Consider the following 9,038-nt stretch of genomic DNA (forward strand, 5'->3'; position numbering starts at 1 on the left):
GACTCAAGACAAAATGGTTTTCATTCGAGAAAATAACCTTTGAAAATATTTTGAGAATGCACTATGGCTTTTGGAAAGTCCTTTGCCACTTTCAACTATTCCTTCTTGCCATGACATAAGTGCAAATCCTCTCTCCTAACCCTCCCCTCACCTTTGGATCATGATTTGCATCAAATCCAGCAAGTTGAACCTTCTCATGTGATTATTTCCATTCAAATTTCATTCAAATATTTTCTGCCTTCTAATTCTACCTCTTGGAGATTTACAAAGGAACTCCATTTTCTGTTTGGACTTTTACCACCAAACTCCTTTCCCCTCCTAGTCCTTTGAACCCTCAGCCTGGAACCATGAAGCTCCACTGGTCTCCAGTTCAAAAATTTCAAACTACATCAGCTGCAAGTTTGGACCAGATTTGCCAAATTTGGTGAAATTCATTCAAAACCTTCTCCAAAAATTCCAGATAAATTCATGCAGCCCCTGGGGGCTTTGAGTGATCATCTCACCAAGTTACAGCTCCAGAAAAAATTTATCTCTTTACCAAACCTACTGTCGAACACCTGCAATGCTTGGTCACTGTCAAGTTTCAGTTAACTTCAGAGTTCAGTCAGTGCTCACTGTCGTTTTCTTCAGAAACGGGCGTCGATCTCGCCAGTACCCTCGCGTCGCCTTGCTCCTCGTCCTCGCCCACTTGCTCCTGCACCGCACGAGTGCCTGGCATCTTGTGGGTGTCGGCGACGAGCAGCAGAAGGTGCGCCGCCCCGTGACCGACGCCGGCGGCGGCTTTGCGGACGCCAGCGGGAGACACGGCGCCGCCAACTCCACCCAGCGCCGCCCAAACCACCGGAGCCCGCCGCGTGGCCGTCCACTCCCCCGAATGCGTTGCCGCTCTCGTCGTGAACCGCAGGGCGCGGAGCGCGCTCTCTGCCGCCGTTGAGCCCGTGCGGTCACCTCACCGTGGACAGACGCCATTACGCCAAGAACAACCCCGTTCAGCTGCAAATCGAGTCCAGTAACATCCACTGATGCTGCCCGACCGCTCAGACCCTCTGCCAACCCACTGCTCCGCCGTAATCGCTCGCCGGAGATTCTCCGTTCACGGCCACCCCGTCGATCTGCCTATAAATAGAGGCCCCGAGCTTCAACTCGAGCACCCACCAGCCCTACACTTCCCCTAGAGCACGCCCAGCCACTGGAAGAGCCGCGAGGGGGTCTCCTTCCTCGACTCCGGCCGCCACGACCCGCCACGGGATCCAGCCCGATTCGCCCCAGTGTGTGCTCCGCAGCCCCCATTCTCTTGCCAGTAGCTTCTCCTTGCATCACCAGTTCTGACCCGCGCCTCAATTCGTACTTTGCAGCCCTCCACCGGAGTTCCCCAACCTCACCCGAACCGCCGTCCGCCGGAGATAGTGTCGCCGTCGACGTGGTGCTCCCCGTTGGACGAGTCCACCACCCACCGACGCGGAAGAAGACACTGAAGCTCTTGGTACCCTCCGTTTCTCCTAACTCGTCGTGGTTCGACGCCGGCGTCCACCGCCGTCTTCGGGCGCCGGCGAGCTTTCAAACCTGACATGCGGGCCCCGCGTGTCAGCCTCTGTTTTATTTCCCCGAGCCGTTTTCTGTTGGCGCCTTCGGGCAAAATACGTTTTCCCCCTTTGCGCTTGCGCATTCCCAGCCGAAGCGTTTTCTGTTTTCTCAGTTAAAACCCTGGAACTTTTCTGTTTCATTACAGAAAGGTCCCTGGACAGAAACCTTTATAACTTTTTAATAAAAAGGTATTTTTGAGTGATTCTTTTTCTGTCACTCTCCAAATTTTGTCTAGTTTTTTATGGGATTTATTTGAAAAATATTTGGCAAAGTTTCTGTGCATGTGTTGGTTTTCACGTTAGTACCCCGTTTCGTGATTGCCGTAGGTTCCGGGAGAGGGGACGGAGCCGCGAACTTCGCCGAGCTAGACTCCGACTTCTCCGAACCAGGCAAGCATGTTTGAACATTTGATATGGCAGATGTTTTGCATGTTCATGTGAAAGTTTGTGCGTGGCATGTGAGTGTCGATAAGTACCTCGTTGCTTGTAAGGCAACGACCCGGTTGTTCCGAAGTTGCGATGACCTCTGATGAGAGGTGGCCTAATCATGTAGTGACATGAAGGGCAGCAAGGTGGTACTGTTGTAGCATGCCAGCCTTGCGTCATCCGACTTCCTTCAACGTTAACGTGGTTGGAGCCACGTTATCGATCTTTTTCCCGCATGTTCCAAAGTTGCGATGACCTCTGATGAGAGGTGGCCAAATCATGTGGTGACATGAAGGGCAGCAAGGTGGTACTGTTGTAGCATGCCAGCCTTGTGTCATCCGACTTTTCCGACGTTAACATGGTTGGAGCCGTGTTATCGTCCCTTCCCCTTTCCGTGCTACCACATGTCTCATTGCCAGGATACGGTTTAGTAAGTTGGTAACCTCTTTCCGTGTACACACCAAACAGAGAGGCCGGGATGATGGTACCTTGGCCCAGGATTAAAGCCAGTCATTCGATCAGGGGGCATGGGTGTTTCCGCTTGGGACCGAGAGGGGGGGCACCCCCTTATAGCGCGCGTATAGAAATTTGATCCCATGCTACGCGAGGTTGTAGCCTCCCTGACTCAGGGTTTTTCCTGAATGTTGCCGAGGGTGATCCCTGGCTTCGGATGGTTAAATTGGGTGTGTACTGGTTAGACGTGTTCCTTCCAGAACACCGTAGACGGAACTAGTCCCCATGACTACTGAAATCCGTTGGCTGTGGTTAAGTACAAACTCTGCAGAGTCAATTCTTTCCAAATCATCGTATCCATGATCAGTAATGTAGACTTTACATCCAAATCTATCCGCGTGAAAATCTTGCCCCCGGTGAACAAGCTCAAGCGGTAAAATCTCAGATTTATTGTTACTCTAGTTGATGGACTAACTTTATTTTGTGTCCCATGCTTGGGATAATTTATGTCTCCGAGCTATTGTATTAATGAGTTGTGATATAAGCCCTTTATGAGACGTCGCGCAGACGTCCGACTGTGGCGTGTACTCGTTTCTCACTTTCGATATAAGCCCTTTATGTGACGTCGCTCAGACGTCCGACTGCGGCATGTACTTTCTTTACTTTCTATTATAAGCCCTTTATGTGGTGTCGCCCCGACGCCCGACTGTGGCATTATTATTCCGCATTTTCCGCTCGAGGAGTCTTTCAGACACTCGTTTGGCACCTGTATTATTATTCCGCATTTTCCTCTCGAGGAGTCTTTCAGACACTCGTTTGGCACCAGTATTACTATTCTGCAGTTTCCGCTCGAGGCGTCTTTCAGACACTCGTTTGGCACCAGTATTACTATTCTGCAGTTTCCGCTCGAGGCGTCATTCAGACCCTCGCTTGGCACCCAGTATTTATTTTCTCTATGTCTGATCGCACTGGTTAACTTATTCATGTGCTTCATGTTTGCATTTGTTATACCTTATGTCCGAACTGTCTTGCGAGTACTTTCATAGTACTCACCTGGCTTGTTGATTTGGCCAGATGTTGACGAAGGCGATCTCTTGGATGAAGAGTTTGATAGCGCGTCCGACGCCTAGAGGAGTCCCAGTCAGTCCTGCGCGATCCCGGATATTGGTCACTTGTATCGTTTACGCTTCCGCCACCCGCAATAAGTATTCTCGAGCCTCACTCCGACGCTCGAAGAGTTGTGGTATTCTGGAATCATGTCACTCGCTTCGCGATGATAGTTCCACCACCGTTATTATCATGAGTTAGAAGTTTGCCACCCTATCCACCGTATTGTTCTATCGGCGTGCATGTAATAAATTGTTGGGCAGTCTCTGCTCAACTTTGTATTATATTTAGTACTCCTGGTATTTTTTCTTCAGTGACCAATGTATTGTCTATCAGTGAGAAGGAATTCTTCCTCGCTGGTCCGTAACAGGGATTGGTTTCTCAATAATTATTTTATTGAAAAACCGGTCGTGACAAGATTGGTATCAGAGCCAAGCTGACTGTAGGAAGCCACTAGGTGCGATCGCTAATCGGTTATTAGCGTCTTTAGTGCTTCTTCAGCATTTTGCAATAGTAGCTATTTTCTGTTGGTCATCATAAAATTTATGACATGACTACTCAGAATTTTTGCCTACTTTTGTAGATGGCTGGCAGCAGCTGTGAGAATCGAGTGTTCACCAACGTGCCCGAGGGGTTTGTCAAGCTCCTCGTTTCCATCACCAAGCTCGCGATCGGGCCAGCAGCTCGCCCGGAGTTCACCCTCTATCAGCACAAGCTCAGTGACGACGTGTCTATGCACCAGGCTGTGGTGCAGTTCAAGGGAGGACGTTCAGCTGCACGCCATTTCCGTTTTACGGGAAGGGCCATGCCTACGGAGAGGCATGCCATGCAGATGGCTGCCCGTGCGGCGATAGCTCGCCTTCGGGACATCCTTCCTACGATGAAGACTCGTCGCTACCGCTACCTCCCATGCCATGTGCCTTACACCAGCCACTATGCGTTTGCCTGCCATCGGGGAGAGCGAGATGAAGCCATCGAGATGGTTGTGGAGTATCTCAACGCTCTGGAGGAGTCCTTCGACAACCTCGTAGATGATCTTGTGGCTGCCCGCATGGACTTAGTCCGGGGCGGTCCTGCCAGCAGGAAGGAGCTTCTCCACACGGCGCCGCCTCTGACATTCGTCTTGTCTTCAGCCTCGTATGCACCGGCCGTTTTGGCCACTGCTCGCCGTCTGCCTACCACTGAGGAGTTCGACCGAGTCATCGCTCCTACTCCAGTCAGAGCCGCACCGCCTGCCGCACGCGCTCTACCACCAGTCGCCCCCGCACCATCACCGCAGCGCAGCGTCGCACGCCAGGAGCCAGCTAGAGAGGAGGAGGTTGATTCTCCTGGACCGCTGAGCCTTGCCATCGGCAAGGGGAAGGAGATCTTCACCATCTCCGACTGAGAGCACCGAGTAGCCGCGTGTTATGTCTGCTTGTATGATGTGTTGTTTCTATCGGTACGCTAGTTTGTATTGGTGTGTTTGCTGCCTTCCGGAGTAGTACGCTAGTTTTTAATAACATGTCAGGATTGTGTACGCACAACCTGAGTGCTGTATCTTGTATTTGCTTTCGCATGTAAGTTTTGTGTTAAGCACTTCTTCTCCGTGAAGAAAAAAATCATTTGTGTTTCTTGAAAACCTTGAAGCCTTGTTGGATTATTGCCTTTGCAAGGGTTTTTCTGCGCTACACAACTTTTCTCATGGGTTTTGCACATGATACCCCATACTGGAAAAATGTCTCGCCCTTGGACTCGCTCTATGCCCAATCAGCCAGAAGAGGTTTACGGAACACAGACCAGCAACAATTTCACTCAGGGTCAGTCCAGCCAATAGGACAGCGAAGCGGCACTATCTCAAGTATGCCGTCTCTTCGAGCAAAGTCAGCAACAGCACCAGGAGATGATGAACCATGTCATAAACATGGGAAATCACCGTGAACCCTATCAACCACATTCCAAGTTATCTGAGTTGCAGAAGACTCGCCCCTCAACTTTTGCTCACACCGACAGGCCACTGGAAGCCGATGATTGGCTTCGCGAGATTGAAAGGAAACTGATTATCGCTCAATGCTCAGATCATGAGAAGGTGCTTTATGCGCCACACTACCTTACTGGAGCAGCCGCAGCATGGTGGGAAAACTTCCTACACATGCACCCCAGGGAACACAACATCACCTGGGAAGAATTCAAGGAAGGCTTCCGTGGGGCACACATTCCCAGGAGCATCCTAAAGATTAAGAAGAGAGAGTTTGATGACCTGAAGCAAAGAGGCATGACCGTCACAGAATACAACGACCAGTTTACCCAACTGTCTCGTTATGCCTACGACGAGCACATGACAGAAAACAAGAAGATGGAAAAATTCCTAGACGGCCTGGCACCAGCATTAAGATGCCAAGTGATTGTACACACCTTTCCGGATTTTAAGACGCTGGTGGACAAGGCCATCACCCTGGAGAATGAGCGCCGTAGTCTGGAAGATATCCACAAGCGAAAGAGGGACAAGACGACTCTTACCCGCAGCAACCGAGGCAAGACTGAGGTCCCAAGGACAGACACGAGGAGATCCACGACTACTGAGCCAAGACCCGTCGGACAGTTTCATGCCAGAGACAAGGAGTTCACATACCGTCCAGGAGTCACCTGCTATGCTTGTGGTCAGCAAGGGCATTATGCTAGACAGTGCCCGAAGCCAAGAGACTCGGCACCCAAGTCGAACAATGGTGGAAACAATCCCGCCCCCAAGCGCAACAACTTTAATCCCAACAACAACCACAGGAAGGGTCACTTGAACCATGTCACCAGGGAAGAAGCGCAGAATGCCCCAGACATCGTGCTCGGTACGTTCCCTGTCAACACAGTACCTGCCACGGTTTTGTTTGATTCTGGAGCTTCCCATTCGTTCGTTTCGAAGAGTTTTGTTTCACAACACGGTTTTCCGATACTCCCCTTGGAAAAATCTATGATCATCAAGTCCCCCGGAAATAAGCAAATTGCTCAGGGTTACTGCCAAGGAGTGGTCATTGAGTTCGAAGGACTACCATTCCACGCGAATCTCATCGTGTTGGAAAGTAAAGGACTGGATGTCATTTTAGGAATGGACTGGTTGACCACCAACAAAGGATTCATCGACTGTTTCAATCGGACAGTGATTCTCACTCACCATCACGGCAAGACTATAAGAGTTTCCGCTCAAGAAAGGCCACGATCACAGAAACCAAAACTGAACAAGATGGACATCGCAGAATTAAGAAAAGTGCCAGTGGTATGCGAGTTCCCTGATGTGTTCCCGGAAGAACTACCAGGCATGCCACCAGACCGAGAGATCGAATTCAGCATCGAACTAGCACCTGGCACCGCTCCCATTTATAAGAAGCCGTATAGAATGGCACCCTCCGAATTGGTGGAGTTGAAGAAGCAGATAAAAGAATTATTGGACAAAGGATTTATTCGAGCCAGCTCCTCACCATGGGGTTCGCCCGTATTGTTCGCCAAAAAGAAGGATGGGACTTTAAGGCTGTGCATAGACTATCGAGCCCTCAATATGGTCACCGTCAAAAACAAATATCCGATGCCACGGATCAATGATTTGTTTGACCAGCTCGCACAAGCTAAAGTATTTTCAAAGATTGATTTGGGATCAGGATACCATCAACTGAAGGTACGAACAGAGGATATCCCCAAGACAGCATTCACTTCCAGATATGGGTTATACGAGTTCACAGTGATGCCTTTTGGTCTAACAAACGCCCCCGCACATTTCGTCCACCTCATGAACAAAGTATTCATGAAATTCATGGACAAATTTGTGGTGGTATTCATTGACGACATTCTGGTTTACTCAAGGACACCAGAAGAACATGCTGAGCACCTCAGAATTGTTTTGGGAGAATTGAGGAAGCATCAGTTGTACGCCAAGTTTAGCAAATGCGAATTTTGGCTAAGACAAGTTGGTTTCTTAGGCCATATACTGAACCAAGAAGGCGTAGCCGTAGACCCAGAAAAGGTCAAGGCCATACTGGACTGGAAGCCACCCGCGAACGTCACAGATGTGCGGAGTTTCCTAGGAATGGCCGGATATTACAGGAGATTTATTGAAGGATTCTCCACTGTGGCAAAGCCTATGACCCAACTACTCAAGAAAGACAAGAAATTTGTATGGACGGAAGCATGTGAGCAGAGCTTCCAAGAACTCAAGAAAAAGCTAACAACCGCACCAGTCTTAACTGTGCCAGACATACACAAGAGCTTTGAGGTGTATTGTGACGCGTCCCGAAAAGGTCTCGGATGTGTACTAATGCAAGACGGCAAAGTTGTCGCATACGCCTCCAGGCAACTGCGAAAACATGAGGAAAATTACCCAACACATGACTTGGAACTAGCAGCAGTTATACATGCACTCAAGGAGTGGAGGCACTTTCTGTTGGGAAATCGCTGTGAAATATATACAGACCATAAGAGCCTCAAATATATTTTCACACAGCCATAGCTGAATTTACGCCAACGACGCTGGTTGGAACTGGTCAAGGACTATGACGTCGGTATTCACTACCACCCAGGGAAGGCAAATGTAGTGGCCGATGCCCTTAGTCGAAACCCCAGCCCGGACAGTGACAGTCAGCAAAGTTTGAGGCCTGAGTTTCAGCGAGAGTTCACTCGGCTCAACATGATGTTAGTCTCTAAGGGCACCATATCGAACCTGGAGATACAACCCACCTTGGTGGAACAAATCAAGAAGGCTCAACAGGGACACCCCAGTATCGAAGGCATAAAGAAGAAAATGAACCGTAGTAAGACTTCAGAATTCGTCACGGACAGTGAAGGAACATTGTGGTACCGGGACATACTTTGCGTACCTAACATTGAGGAACTCAAGCAACAGATCTTGACGGAGAGCCACACCGCTCCATACTCGATACATCCTGGAGGAACCAAAATGTACAAGGGCATTCAGGAAAGATTTTGGTGGCACGGTATGAAAAGAGATATAGCCACATTCGTTGCTTGTTGCGATTCATGTCAGCGCATCAAGGCCGAGCACCAAAAGCCAGCAGGGCTACTCCAGCCTAACAGGATACCGGAGTGGAAATGGGATGAAATAGGAATGGACTTCATTGTCGGGTTACCCCGATCACAGCGTGGAAATGACGCCATATGGGTCATCACAGACCGACTAACCAAGGTTGCTCACTTCATTCCCGTGAAGACTACCTACTCCACTCAGAGACTGGCAAAGCTCTATCTATCTCGTATAGTTTGCTTGCATGGAGTCCCGAAGACTATAATATCTGACCGAGGCACCCAATTCGTCTCCAAATTTTGGGAACACCTACAACAAGCTCTGGGCACACAACTGGCTTTCAGTACAGCATACCACCCTCAGACAGATGGACAAACAGAGCGTGTAAACCAAATCCTAGAGGATATGCTAAGAGCCTGTGTGCTCACCTATGGAACCAGTTGGGAAGAGAGTTTGCCGTATGCCGA

Source organism: Triticum aestivum, chromosome 6D (genome assembly GCF_018294505.1).
Source record: "Triticum aestivum cultivar Chinese Spring chromosome 6D, IWGSC CS RefSeq v2.1, whole genome shotgun sequence".
In the NCBI taxonomy this organism is placed as follows: domain Eukaryota; kingdom Viridiplantae; phylum Streptophyta; class Magnoliopsida; order Poales; family Poaceae; genus Triticum; species Triticum aestivum.